Source organism: Protopterus annectens, chromosome 4.part1, assembly GCF_019279795.1.
Source record: "Protopterus annectens isolate FY-2018-M chromosome 4.part1, PAN1.0, whole genome shotgun sequence".
Classification (NCBI taxonomy): domain Eukaryota; kingdom Metazoa; phylum Chordata; order Ceratodontiformes; family Protopteridae; genus Protopterus; species Protopterus annectens.
In genome coordinates, this window is record NC_056734.1 from 119,970,658 (window position 1) to 119,986,354 (window position 15,697).

Genomic DNA, 15,697 nt, shown 5'->3' on the forward strand with positions numbered 1-15,697 from the left:
TGGCGATGAGCAACCTAAACTGCTGAATATTATAGTCTGCCTGCAATAGTAATCGCACCTATCAGTGTCTGTGGATAATGAAACGTATGCAAAGCATGCAAGACAGTTCCCGGCCACACAAAATTGAGAACCAAACAGAAATGCATGCAACACAATATGAGTTTCCATCCATGGAACAAATGATATTTAAAATCGTGTGTCCGTAATGTACTGCACTGTAAGTAGTTATACCCAGTGGAAGTGAAGCGCATCATGTCAGCGCCGCCAATACACACATCTAGCCCCATGGGCAGGGTCACCAGCAGTCCCACAGTGGTAGTGATAGTACACAGCTGGGCAGTTGTGGCCATATAACAACCGTAAAGAAACCTGACAGTCCAAATTGTATACCAAACTCACACAAACATATGAATATTAAAATGTGCTATACACATGAACAGGAACGTAACCAGCACATACACATAGGACGCTATATGCGGAACCGGGACATCCAAATGCAGAACCCATGCATGCAAATGCAATACGCAACAACCCCTGTATAACCCGCACCCATGTCCGAGTGTCCACCATATCCAGCTACCAGCCTTGCGCAGCCGTACACCTACACATAGCGAGTATTCCCCATATGTAGTAGGAAGTATTGTCCTAGGCAGTGTCAGGATTGCAAATATGTATCCCACGTGTGTAAACATCCCATCACAGTTACGTAAATTCAAATGCCCGCGCGTGCATGTTCTGGCAAAATGTGTGTACATCCCATGTGGGATAAGTAACCTGTTGAAACATCAGAGTTGTTTACAAGCCACGGTGTCTAGTACTGTACACATCTGGACAAAACATGTATGTGTAGTCACGGTACTGTTCAGTTTCTAGACAGACATACAAAACATACTACGCAGGATGGAACACCTGTCCACCATGCAGGTCTCCCCACTAGGGTTGCCACCTGTTCAGATGCCCAAGGTGGGACATCTGTTGTAGAAATGTGAGAATTTGAAGGATAAAACATACCCCCGGCCAGTGCAAAGGACAGAATTACACTTGTTTGCCAAGATAAAAGCTTATTTCATAGCATTTGAATTGCTATCCCAAATAATAGTTATGTGTTTCATATACAAAATACCTGTATCATGCAACTATTAAAGAAAATAAGAAATATACCTTTGTCTTACAGTTACAGGACACTTGCCATGTCTTAGGTTTCGTCGCAGGACACAACTGTCCAAAGTGGGACTTCCCCTCACAAAGAGGAAGAGGTGGTAACCCTACTCCCCACTGAATTATCGACAGTATATATTCAACTCAATCACATGCCGACACCACCTCTCAACCTATTACAGCAACAAAATCTGGACAAAGCCTACAATGATGGGTGGACAAATAGGGACAGATGTAAATACTGCTCTCACAAACTTAGAAAGTTCACAGAATAATAGTACGTACATTAGCATGAAATGTTGTGAAGGATGTGGGGTAGTCCCCGAGTATTACAGAGGTCCGTACATTTTTACTGTAACAAACCTTCGCATATGTTTACTGTACTACTGCATACCTGTAGTTAATTCATAGTTAATTCATGTCCAAAATAATAATCCTCGTATGAATGAATACAGGAAATAGTCAAATGTGAATGGGAACACCACTCACCGTGGATTATGTATTGTAACTACCCCCATCCATATTATGTATTGCCAACATTATAAGCTGCTGACAGGTGCCCAAACACCTGTGTCTGTAAACACAGGTAAAATAATGTGAATGGGAACACCACTCACCGTGGATTATGTATTGTAACTACCCCCACCCATATTATGTATTGCCAACATTATAAGCTGCTGACAGGTGCCCAAACACCTGTGTCTGTAAACACAGATAAAATGTTTAAAATGGACAAACCCTGTCCATGTGCTTTGTCTGACATTTGAACATGGTCAGGGCAGTTCCATTCACCAGGTGGACAAGCCTAAACCCAGATCACTACATGAACACCCTGACAATTAAAGACTTGTATGTGTCAGGACTATAAGCCTTGGGGTTCTGAATATCCCTGCAGTGATTAAATATGCAGCTTGGGTCCAGAGCAGTAGGGAATAGGGAATGTGTAATATGTAGTACCGCATTTTTCCCAGCAGGAGAATGGATGCCTGTGTCGTAAGTGAAGCGGTGAGGCATATGTTAATGTAGCTATGTACTATGGGTATGCATATAAATGAGTCAGAACACCAAAAGTATAGTGGTTACAGCATCCGGCCAACATGAATGCAGTCCCAGTTCAACTATGACTACAGCACATATAATGTTAAAGTGTAATGAATGTGTCTGTGCTGTACAGACATTTAAATATGTAAAGGTGAACGTGTGTTTCGCATATGTCCGTTAACCGGATTACAGATATTTTACTGGTACTGTCACAAGTAATAAAGCCCACGTAAGCACAAAGACTTAGTAAACATATGTAACCCACAATAAGGATATGCATGTGCGCCTGCGCGTAACCCACAATAAGGAAATGCAAGTGCGCCTGTGTAATCTGCTCACAGCATAGCAAATGAATGCTGGTTTCTACACGTAATGTCTATATATGGATATATACATTTGTGTATAGATATATATCCACAGACTTAAACTAAATAAATATATGAAATAAAAATGTACAGACATATATATATATATATATATATATATATACACACACACACAAACATACAACATTAATTGATATATACCTAACAAACATATAAACAAATGTCCTCATAGATATAACACATGTACATAAATAGGTTACACCATAGCTAGTATGGATAGACATACAGACATGCAATTAAGGTAAATACACTGCTGCTCTGAAAACTATTGCCCGGAAAGTATCAGTGTGCCAGATCTGTAAGTCCTACTCTTTAAACATGGATATAGGTGTCCTTTGCAGGTCCCCAAAAATTGTGAATCTATACACGCACTGTCCTGTAATGATTGCTGCAAAGAAGTGTCATCCACAACTACAATATAGCTGTACATGCAACAGTAGCTTGTGCAAGTGTAATAACACATGGGTTGACAGAATGTATGACATATGTCCCGACATGTGGAGAGTGGATAGTGCTTAGAAGTGTCATCATATTTTATTATCGCTCACATTAAATATGTGTTATGACTACTGTGGAGGAGTGTCAGGTCTGGGAATCATGGGTATTCAATAATGGGCCTAGGTGCCTAGGTGTTGGTTGGCACAGATTTATGAGGTCCGCCCCATGGGAGTGATTAATATTCCTATGTGGGTATAGCAGAAGCCTCTAACGTCCAAAAATGAAGAACCCATCTACTGGATATCGTGTAAACTATTGGGGGAAGATGTAGGGAGTTATATTAGTGTCATGTAAGTGATTATCATGGACGTTCATGCGTACGAATAAGATGGTAACCATACCTTTCAATCAGAATAAGACATCTGGACAAAAGCATTTTAAAATAAGTACAAATAGTGAATATTTCAAATATTCCTCTTACAAAGTCAGAACGTTGATAGAATAATGGATCAGTCATTAGTATGAATGTTTTGAGGGTTATTAATTGTAAACTACAAATGTCTGTCATTATTGTCTAACCGCACAGTCCCTAATGACTTGCCACTAAATTACCAGAAAGGCACACTATTATTAAAAAAGGAACAAAATCAGAAGTCTAAGTTCGGGACATTTACCCAAAATGTGTACAGTTGAGAGGTATGAAGGTAACCCTGACCTAAATAAATGTACAGAACTAGTGAGATTAGGTGGACAGGTGTGAAGAAAGACGCGATAACAAATGAAAAAATATGTACAAGTCAAAAGCATGTACCCCGATTAAATTTGGATGAATACTAATGCCCTGTGATAGTCAATGTGGAAGGTTAATAGAAACAACATAAATGTGTCCCTCAGGGTGCTATGCAGTGTCCCTGATACAGTGTTCAGTCTCCTACACTCATGTGAGTTCTGCCACTGACGGAAAGTGCAAATACCGGCAAACACATAAGGTAGATGATAGCAGAATATGTTTTGATTAGCACCTGTTGGCTTTTGTGAGGAACACAACATTCTGGGCAGGTGTGTCCTACAAAAGGAATGTAATGGCATCTGGCCTGTGATTTCTTCATATATTGTGTGTAGTGGTGTAATAAAATGACATATCTTGTATCAGAAACAGATACATGTTATAGGAAACAGTATTATCGACTATACCACTACAAGACAAATCTGAAGGTATGAAAAGTGCTGAAGTAGTCAGTTTAGTATTGACCGCAGGTATGTGTGGACTTGTCAAATGTCACAGCTGTACATATAGTTCCTATAGGGCTGTCACCTCTACAAATGATGAAAGTGGGAGGTGCTCTGTAGAAATGACAGACGTAGCAGGTCAAAACATACCTACAGCCATGCTTACTCCACAAATAGACATATTAGCACACAGCAAAGCTTAGGCCAGGATTCACGAAGCTTTGGTCGGTGTGTACGAGTAGAGTAAGAGTAGAGCAAGGCAAGATGTCTGCCGAGCTATTCATCAATATCCTGTAGGGGCGTGTAACACAGCCCCTTAAACGAACATTGCACGGACAATGTTAGGATATGCAAATTACCCCATTTGTAGGTGAAAGCTATGCAAATGATGTAAAATATGCGATACATGAAACAGTAAGCTGTCCGTGCAAGAGTAGAGTTATGTGCAGAAATGTACACGGATGTTAACCGAGTAACGTTCCGCAAGTAGCTAAACGGAGCAATGTCATCTGCAAATAAAGGATGGATTTAGTTGAAGAAGCATGCCAATGGCCAAATATAAGGCCATTGGCATGTTTTTCCATTGGAAATTAATAAAACTCTAGTTGTCCTCCCCCGATCTCCGGTGTTTAAGCATATCGCAGCGGCGCGAGTACATGCTGTGCATACAAAACAAGACAAATATGTAAAATATACATACAAATTGTAATGTCAGTTAAAAGTTAGTTCATCATGCAGGTGACTGGCAAGCTGAAGACAACATGGCTACTGAGTAGTGGTTGCTATGTGTGGAAGCGCACTCTCAGAGATGTAACCAAGCATTAGTAGGCAATCCTATGCAATTGACGCTGAGGATAGTGAAGCACAATTTGTCATGCCATATGGGCCAAGCCTCTACAGTGTAAGAGTAGGTTAAGGGGACTATCAGCGTAGAAGATAGGTGACATCATGAGTGTGTATGTATAAAACACTGTAATCTTATTGGAGCAGTGTGTCACATGTTTGCTGTCAGTGACTCATCAGTGGAAGAGGCGTGTTATGATTTATCCTAGGTAAAGTCAGTAAACTGACGGTGTACGCCATGGATATCACTGAAGTTCCTTGCAAACCTGGTGAAGTGTGTTTGCGCCCGCGCAAGCCTGTAAGCCTGAGTAAGCATGTGTGCATGTGTGTCTGCCCGTGTGCACGAGTTGAAGAACTTGTAAGCTACTGTAAGATTGTTGAAGCCCATGTAATGTTGTGTAGGACAGTGTAAGTGTTTGTACGCATGTATAAGCCTGTGTGCGCACGTGGAATCGGATGTGCACTTCACTGTGCTCCTATGCACGGCGCCGCTCACTGTGGACACAAACAGTGAAAAGGAAGGTAAACAAATAGCAGTAAGTTAACCAAGGAGAACTACCACAGCTAGAAGGTGAAAACAATCAGACTGAGTATATTACACAGCCAGTACAGTAGTCCAGCACAGCACAGCACGTACAACTCTACAAACAACATTCCACTATGTTTTTCTCAGACACACTGCAACACTGTAGTATACTATGAGAAGTGAAAACTGTGAAAGCTTAACTGAAACAACATAATGTTAGGGGCTGCCATTACTATTATACGTCAACATATGCAACATGTGGAGGGTTGTGCCAATGTGAATGCTGCTCAGCATCACACAGTGAGTAGACGGAGAGGAGTGTGCAGGCACAGGGTAACCTACCAGGGGCTACATTAGCTGGAGATAGTAGACTGCTATAGAGTGGACAGAGATCTCCTGAAGAAGATTGTGGAGCTGTGCAGGCCATGTCTCACACACAGAACCAACAGAGGGAAACCTATCCCAGTGGAAACCAAGGTATGTGTTGCCCTAAGGATACCAGCAACAGGTACCTTCCAGAGATCAACTGGTGATATGATGTGGATTTTACAAACATCAGCATCCAGGGTACTGCACCAGTTCATGAATGCCATGTCAGCACATGTCAGTGATGATGTATATATCCCCAATTCCCGTAAGGTATTGGGCAGCAATATGTGTCTTTTCCACACAATAGTGGAATACCCTAAGTACTGTGTGCAATACACTGCACGCACATATGCATCAAAGCACCCGCAAGTGAGTGTGGTAGGGCTTACATCATCCACAAGGGCTTCCCCTCCATGAAGTGGCAGTTTGTGTGTGATGGCCAGCCCATAATAATGAATGTGTGTGCTGGATGCCCTGGAAGCTGCAATGCTTCCGATATGTGGCATCTGACGCAGCTGTACAAAACATTTGGCAATGGGGACAACCCTCATGGTCACCTAGTGGGGGATGCTGGATGTGCATTTCAACTGTGGCTGATGACACACATCAGAAAGCACACACACATGAACAGGAATGCCATAATGAGGCACACACACATACAGAAACTTTACTCTAGCATGTGTTTGTGTCGCTCAAGTCACAGTTCTGGTGCCTGGACACATCTGGTGGAGCATTAAAGCACTTGTCAACTACATGTACCAGAATTGTCTGTGGCCTAGGTCATCTGTGTCACACACACACACACACACACACACACACACACACACACACACACACACACACACACACATGACAGTTTATATACATAGTGTGAGTGACTGTTCATGTATGTGTATTACTGCAGAACAGTTCAAACACAGCAAAGTATGTCAATAATGGACATTCATCATAGTTGTACAACCACCTTGGAGGATATTCATGCAGAACTCTCATTGCATATGTGATACAGTGATTTACTTCAAAATACCATTGTAAATGCAAATATCAAATGACAAATGACATAGCATTCATCTATATGTACACATTGTTACCCATTATACATATTGGGGTGTAATACCTATGTGTTACGGTTGGTAAAGTATGTGTAGTAAATGTGGATAACTGACTCATTTTAGCCTTATAGGTTTACAGCATGGGTTGGATAACACGTATCTGTCTGTATGATACCCTTGTGTAGAATAACTGTGTCATGTGCATTCTAGGCCACAGTATGAATTCCCAGATGTGGACAGGAATATCCCTATTGTCTTTGCTTGTAACTAACATGGCTATATGTGAAACAGTAATGGTCCCAGCAATGTGTGGCGGTCAATACCAGTGCATACTGGTATAGTATAGTACATGTAGGATCCACATGCTACTGTGTGTCCTACATGTGTGGGTCAGTTGTGAAGATATCATATAACAATTGGTTATTCAGACTGTTGAGGTTGTGTCTACTACCATAATGCAAAACAATCACAGATAGTAACAGTATCACCGGCAGCGCCGTGTAAAACCATAGCAATCACACATGTGTAGACAAGTACAACAATATGTGTAGTATAATGCATACTGACCACCAATAGAAACTATGAAGTGTTAACAGTGTGTAATACAGGGCTTGTCACCATTCCAATGTGTCCACTTTACATGTACATGCAGACAGTGCACCTTCACCATGTTCACATACAAATAAATGAAAATCTGTACTACACACATCACACACATACTGCACACTCTGAAACACATGCTGCCAATACTACACACGTCAGTCAAATGGCACATGGATGGATAATACATCTTCAGAATTCACAGTGCTGTACACTATACTACATTGATGATCATAGCTGGAATGTATCATGCCTGCTTACATACACCTAGAAGGAAATCACACTTTGTGTTAACAACATTGTAATATTATTGCAGTGCTATGAATCCACCCTGTGCCTCAGCACCATGTTAGTCTGTACCTGCATCAATGTTACACATTACAAGAGGTGGCACAGGTGTCATTATATGCACAGGGTATGTAGTTTCTTTTCCAGAGCCTGTCATTGAACCAGCCAATCAACATGTATGCATTTGTGTGTGTGTGAGGGACAACAGGTTTTGCATGGCCCAATGTTGATGCAATGTGTGTGTGTATGTGTTATCCCTAGCTGTTTGTTTTATGTGTGTATCTGCATGTACACTGTTTCAGCATGTGTCAGCCATATACTGGAGGTTGTGGGACAGTCACAGACTGTACCTGCCAGGCTGTACAGATCGCCATTCCTGGCCATGGACACCCCTCCATGCATTCAACCATAGTCCAGTCCTGCACTTGGCAATGTATACACATACATACTTGGGATCTGTATCACAACCTGTGGATAAACGGGTGTCAGTAATGTTAACCTGATTTGCATAGTATTGTCATTTAATACATAGTTATATGAGCCGTACTCATCCTCCAAAGTAATAACCACTGCTGACTGCTGCTGAGATGTGCACATGACCGTTTAAAGGTGCTGTACTATCATTGTTTTCAATGTCCCTTGTAATACCCAGCAACAAAATAACTGGTCACTACACAACTATAACCCAGGATCACTGCAGCACACAGTATGTGCACTATCACAGAGCCATAGCACATTCAGATACATCCAAGGTGAACATGTACAGATAATGCAGCACATTCAATAGTGCTAATATCCACATACATATTACAAAAATATATATATATATATATATATATATATATACACACACACACACACACACACACACACACACACACACACACACTTGGCAGGGCTGGGAGTTGAACATACACCTACCTACCTTATCACACTACAGCATTATGCATTTACAGAACACGCTACCGAGATTACTGAACACAGCACTCCCAGAGGCATACTTCTAGGTGGGTGACATCATCCGCAAAGGCAAGGACGCTGATAGGGAATGTATGTGTTGTGAGGCATCTAAAAGCATTACTGTGTCCCCAGGCAGCTGGAAGCACACACACACACACACTTGGCAGGGCCGGGAGTTGAACATACACCTAACTACTTTTTCACACTACAGCATTACGCATTTACAGAGCGAGCTACTGAGATTATTGAACACAGCACTCCCAGAGGCATACTTCTAGGTGGGTGACATCATCCGCAAAGGCAAAGATGCCGATAGGGAATGTTTAGAGAGGGAGCAGTCTGAAAGCATATTACTGTCCCAAGGTAGATGTAGACAAACACGGCAGTGCTGTCATCGGGCCAACTAAATATCTACGGAGCACTACAACACTAAATAGATACGGGATGCACCACAGACAGTACACCCTTCGAGACAGCAACCAGAGTGTTCAATGTAGGCATCCATCGTGACATTGAAAATGGACATCTGTTGCCTGGATGACCACCATGGCTATACAGGATGTCAATGGCCATGCCCACATGCTTAGTATCACACGTCTGTTTGGAATGTACTGTGTGTCCAGCTACACAACAGCGTACTGGGCATGCTCACACACTTAGCAGTTGCAAAAGGCCGTCTTGCATGCACACGGATTCTAATCACAGAAGGGCGCAGTTTGGAATGTACTGTGTGCCCATCTACACAACGGCATACTGGGCATGCTCACACACTTAGCAGTTGTAAAGGGCCATCTTGCATGCACACAGAGTCTAATAACGGAAGGGTGCAGTGTGGAATGTACTGTGTGTCCATCTACACAACGGCGTACTGGGCATGCTCACACACTTAGCAGTTGCAAAGGGCCATCTTGCATGCACACGGAGTCTAATCATGGAAGGGCACAGTGTGGAATGTACTGTGTGTCCATCTACACAATGGCGTACTGGGCATGCTCATACACTTAGCAGTTTCAAAGGGCCATCTTGCATGCACACGGAGTCTAATCACAGAAGGGCGCAGTGTGGAATGTACTGTGTGTCCATCTACACAACAGCATACTGGGCATGCTCACACACTTAGCAGTTGCAAAGGGCCGTCTTGCATGCAGATGGAGTGTAAACACGGAAGGTCTCAGATTGGACTGTACCGTGTGTCCATCTACACAACTGTGTACATGGACTGTACTGTGTGTCCATCTACACAACAGCATACTGGGCATGCTCACACACTTAGCTGTTGCAAAGGCCTGTCGTGCATGCAGATGGAGTGTACACACAGAAGGGCACAGTACAGAAGGGCACAGTAAGGTATAACTGTCCTCACACACACGACGGTCACACATGCAGTGACCTGTACACACACAGCTGCCATCACAGCTGTCACAGGTGCAGGTCACACTTACACACTGCAGTGTACACTGTAGCTGTCAAGTCAGCACCATGTCGTCGGTGCAGCACTACACAGCCTTACAGTACCACAACACCATGTGACACATGACCACTGGGCTGTACAGAGGTGTACACCAGCTGTGCAGAGTACACATGTACCAACAGGGATCCAACAGGTGTTATGCATTGCAATGATACCAGTATACATGAACAGGTCGGCTCAAGACATACCACCGCCCTTACACAGCTGTGACACCTGACTGTTGCTGTACACCAATGAACACACATCTGGGTATGTCATACATGTGAGTGTGTGTATGTGTGCATGGACTGCATACACAACATATACATACATAGCCTTTGATCTACCTCATGCATAACAGTGGCCTAATCAATGCTACACACGCAAATGGAAGGTGGGCCCATGTCTGTTGAATGCTCAGACTACAGGGGGTAGCAATGTTGACCGGGACAGATACCCTTGTACTGGTCGCCTGTGACACCCGTGATATCATACCACAGTCCATGTGTTATGTATGTCAACACACATGTCCAGCAATAGCAATGCATACAAACATGGCAACAGGAGACACATGTGACATCTGTACTGTGCATGCAGCAACCATGCATGTGCAGTGGCCGATGTCCGTAACATAGTTGCACCTACCTACGACATGCAGTCGCAATGCAGACCCATCATTGACACCTGTATACGGTGACATACAAACAGCACGTATGGAGGGATGTGTGTACATAATGTGGTGAACCACCTGTGTAGATGTATGTGTGCAGGGGGTGGATCACAATTGTGTCACACACCATCCTATCATGCCATGTGCAAACAGTACGCTATGTTGCCATTACGTGACGGTGCTGACATAATGCATACACAGCGGTCAGGTGTTACCAACTATATGTCACATGGCACCTGCAACACCTAAAACCTCCTGTGTGCATATAGCAGCGCATTTGCCAGATATAGCATTGGTACACATAATGCAATCAATACCGCTGCATGTCTATCAAATGTGTCATCATATGGCAGGTGTATCATTCCCAGCTCTGCCATGTGTGTCCGAATGTGTGACCAGAGATGCCACATATCGCGGGGAATATGTCCCAGTTGCTACACATCCCTGTACACCGTTGTAGAGATCTGTACATACGTCAGTGTGGGAAGCATGACGTCGGCCGGTGTGGTGCATCACACACGTCGGCTGTCCGTATACACATGTGTGGTCACCACAGTGTGTGTGTGTATCTGTATGTATGTCTGGTACTTGGTGTGAGGGTGTATGCTAATATACGGTGAGAAATGATCACTAACCCCACGTGGTGACTAACCCATAATGGTGATGCATTGCACTACCCTGTTGATGCCATAGGTCCCAGCCATACTGGCTACCTGTCCATGTCCCTTCTCTGTGACATGTCGTGTGGGTGCATAGTACTGTGAGGGGGGTGACCACATAGGCAAGGGTCCCCACCTGCACACTATGGAGTGTGCGTTATAGTGGTGTACACCCCGTGAATGCAGCCATGTCCCCATACTGTTACAGGGTCCTACTGCTGCACAGTGTGGTCTCCATCATTGGCCAGACCGCTGTGTACAATCCCTGCACCATGTCACCATACCTGTAATGTGTCCTGCTATGTATGTCACATCTCTGTCCAGTGTAGCCTGTGGCACTGACCACATGCATCAGGTGCAGTATATGTGCGGACATCTGTGTCATGCTGGTGTTTCCAACAGTCAGGTTGAGGGTACATGTAGCATGCTGATATTGCCAGACGTGCCTGTGAGTAATCCACAGTTACATGTGGGGGACTGCAAACACTGCTACCTGTAGGCACATGCAAGTACACCATAGGAGGGAACCAGAGTATCACAACCAACATGGTGCTACAGATGTAACCGAGGCACATACCGTGAACACATCACAATGCATGCTGCACCTGCACTACATGGTATGACCGGTGCATGTCATCAGTACACAACCTATGTCACCTACACATCTCTCAGTATTCAAACACAACCACTTCAACATACACATACCTCACTATGCATACACAGGTAATATTACATACACCTCTCACTATGCTGTTCACCCTGTGCATCAGAATATTTGTGCGTAACCCAGCACCGATGGTGTGGATGACAGGGATGTGGCACAGGCTTCATCATATGCATAGGGTGATATGTTTGCCAGGGGCATAGGCTGCACCAATGGATAACATCATGTGTGTGTGTAAGGGCCGGTGAGTTGATTGGACATGTCTGTTCAGAATGCATGTGGATGTTGTGGAGCCCTACAATTGTGTTTGCTGTGTGCGTGTATGTGTGTACACAGTTCTGCCATTTGTGAGGCCTACATGGGGTATAATTGACAGCCCCAGATTGTACAGAGCAGGTTGTACAGCTCACCATGTCTGTCCATGGCCACATGACCTGTGCCTGCATGGGGTTGCACGGGCACTACCAGGTGGAGGTACAGAGTGGCTACTGTCTGACGACACATGTCCGCTGGAACCGTGTCCCTGCTGAGAACGTCCAGGGCCACGTCTACATGGCCTGCTGTGTCCTGGTGTTGGCAGCGCAGCACCAGCTGCACTGCTACTGCTACCGGCACTATGGGAGCGGGCATGTGAGGTGGCATGCTCACGTCGACCTACACTAGGTGGTGTTGCTGGCCCATGTCCATGTGGCCTACGCCTCACTCCTACCAGATGTTTCAGCACAGACAGCTCCCACTCACGGATTGCCATGCCTCGGTCAAGGATTCCGACCATTTCACCTAATCGCCTATCCAGAACATTAGCAATCTGCTGTTGAGCATTTGCCACTGCCTGGATGTTGTCATTTAGGGTATGGATAGCAGCCCTCTGCAGCCTCTGTCCTTCTCTGTTCTGCCATTCAGCACGTGCCTGTGCCGCCATTACGGTCTGGAACATGCGTCTGGTGATACCAGCTGCTATGCTCTGTCCTGCAGGTGCATGTCTGCCAGAGGTCTTCCTATGAGCAGCACCGGCCACATGCCTGTGTGGCACATCTGCAGTCATTACACTGACACCATGGTGTGTAGACACACCTTCTGTAGCCACCACACATACCTGTTCAACACTAACAGACGCTGGCTGTCCTTCTTCTATGGCCACTGGTGATGCGGTATGTGTTGGCAGCAGAACTGTGTGCGGGGAAGAGGGGGACATAGCTGGGATGGTAACCATTAGCACAGATTCAGCCCCTGACAACCCTGCCTGTACCTCATGCATATGTTCATCACCGCTAGTATCTGTGGGGACACTAACATCAGATGGACCGCAGGAGGGTAACGCACCTACATCACCTGTGAATGCAAAGAAATACTGTAAAGTACGATAGACACAGACACACACACACACACACACACACACACACACACACACAAACACACACACAGACACACACACACACACACACACACACACACACACACACACACACACACACACACACACACACACACACACACACACAGACACATGCACAAACACAGACACACACACAAACACAGACACACCCACAAACACAGACACACACACAGACACACACACACACACAGACACACACACACACACACACACACACAAACACAGACACACACAAACACAAACACAGACACACACACACAGACACACAAACACAGACACACACACACACACAAACACAGACGCACACACCCATGCATGTGACTTGTCAGATGGCATGCAGCATGCCTGCGATACAGCAGAGGGCATGCAGCTCAGACATTAATAGTGTTAGTAAGCATACCTCCCTGGGGTGCACACTACAGCAAGCAGGTGGCATATCAGTAGCCATGCAGTTCACACAATCATGGTGGTATGCATGCATCCCTGTGATACACCATGTGGCCCAGAACAGGATAACAGTACACATGGCTGACGTGACCTTGACATGTAATCTGCTGACATGTGCATTAACATGCATACATGTCTGACACAATGGTGTCCTGACACATGTACAGCATCATAATGGGCTTCACATTGCAGTGTTGTGTGTATGCCCTACAGATAGAATGCATGTTTAGCAAATGTGCATGAGCATGGGAGGGTAGTGTGAGCCGTCTACATTGCTATACAGTGTGAAGTACAGACACTGTGCCATTGCATGGCATCATGAGGCATCTATGTTGCTGTAGAATGCATAATATGTACACATTGCATAGCCATAACTGCAACGCAGTCGTGATGTCAACAGATCATATATGGTAAACTTCAGTGACACCTCCAGTAGCTGTGCACAGGCTTTTAGGTTGTCCAGTGTACCACATTAACTGTATAATCGGTCAACTAAGGCTATAATTGGACCATGTGTGGACAATGTGCAACAGGGTGCATACACATCCCATGTACTGTGTGGCTACATGTCTCTGGCCATCCCCCATGGCCATGTGTGCACATGTGTTGGCCAATTGTGTGTGATGGCAATCTATCTCACATGTCTGTGTTTTCCCATATGACATACACCCATAGATGTCAGATATGTCACACTCCACAGGGCTATGCAGACAACGGGTTGTATGTTTGCTATGTGGGGTATAGGTCATGCGATAGTGTGACAATATTGCAGACAGAACACTACATATCTGGGACATGTCAGGTGGCACATCACAATGTGTGCACCCAGTGCAGGGGCATATGACACAATGGTGACAACTGTGGGCTGCCCATATCACAGCTCACTGTGTGGTACTGTGTGCATACCACACATGTTGTTCCAATGCATACTACATAGGCCTCCATTGTAGAACACCTCCACCGTTGTATGTACGGCTGACCACACATGTCGCAATGACAAGTACTGTGGTTTCAAGTCGGTGTATCATTACGTTTGTATATATTGCACATGGGTGGCCTGTGTGAATGAAGGGTGGTGCGACCTGCATATCATGACTGGAACAAACATCAGGTGTGCAAGTGTTAACTGGCCACATGGCAAATAGATCTACACTGTAACATGCCCGATACTGATGACAGTCTCACCTGCAATGGACTCACGTCTGTGCGGCACACCAGAGGTACCTGTATAGGGGTGACACACCAGTATGAACATTATCCATGACTGTATGACAGCCACAGGTTGCACTGCGCATGTGAACACATTCACCTGTGTAATAGCATATAGTATGCACATGTGTGCATACACAACGTAGCATACTGTAGTATGCAGCATGTGTGTCCACATACCTTGCATATGTTGTTACTTTACATAATGTACAGTGACACATGCAACTACATGGGATATAATAGCCATATGTGCAGTACTGACTTACCAGGCAACTCCAGGCTCATTGGTTGGGAGACACCCACCTCCACGA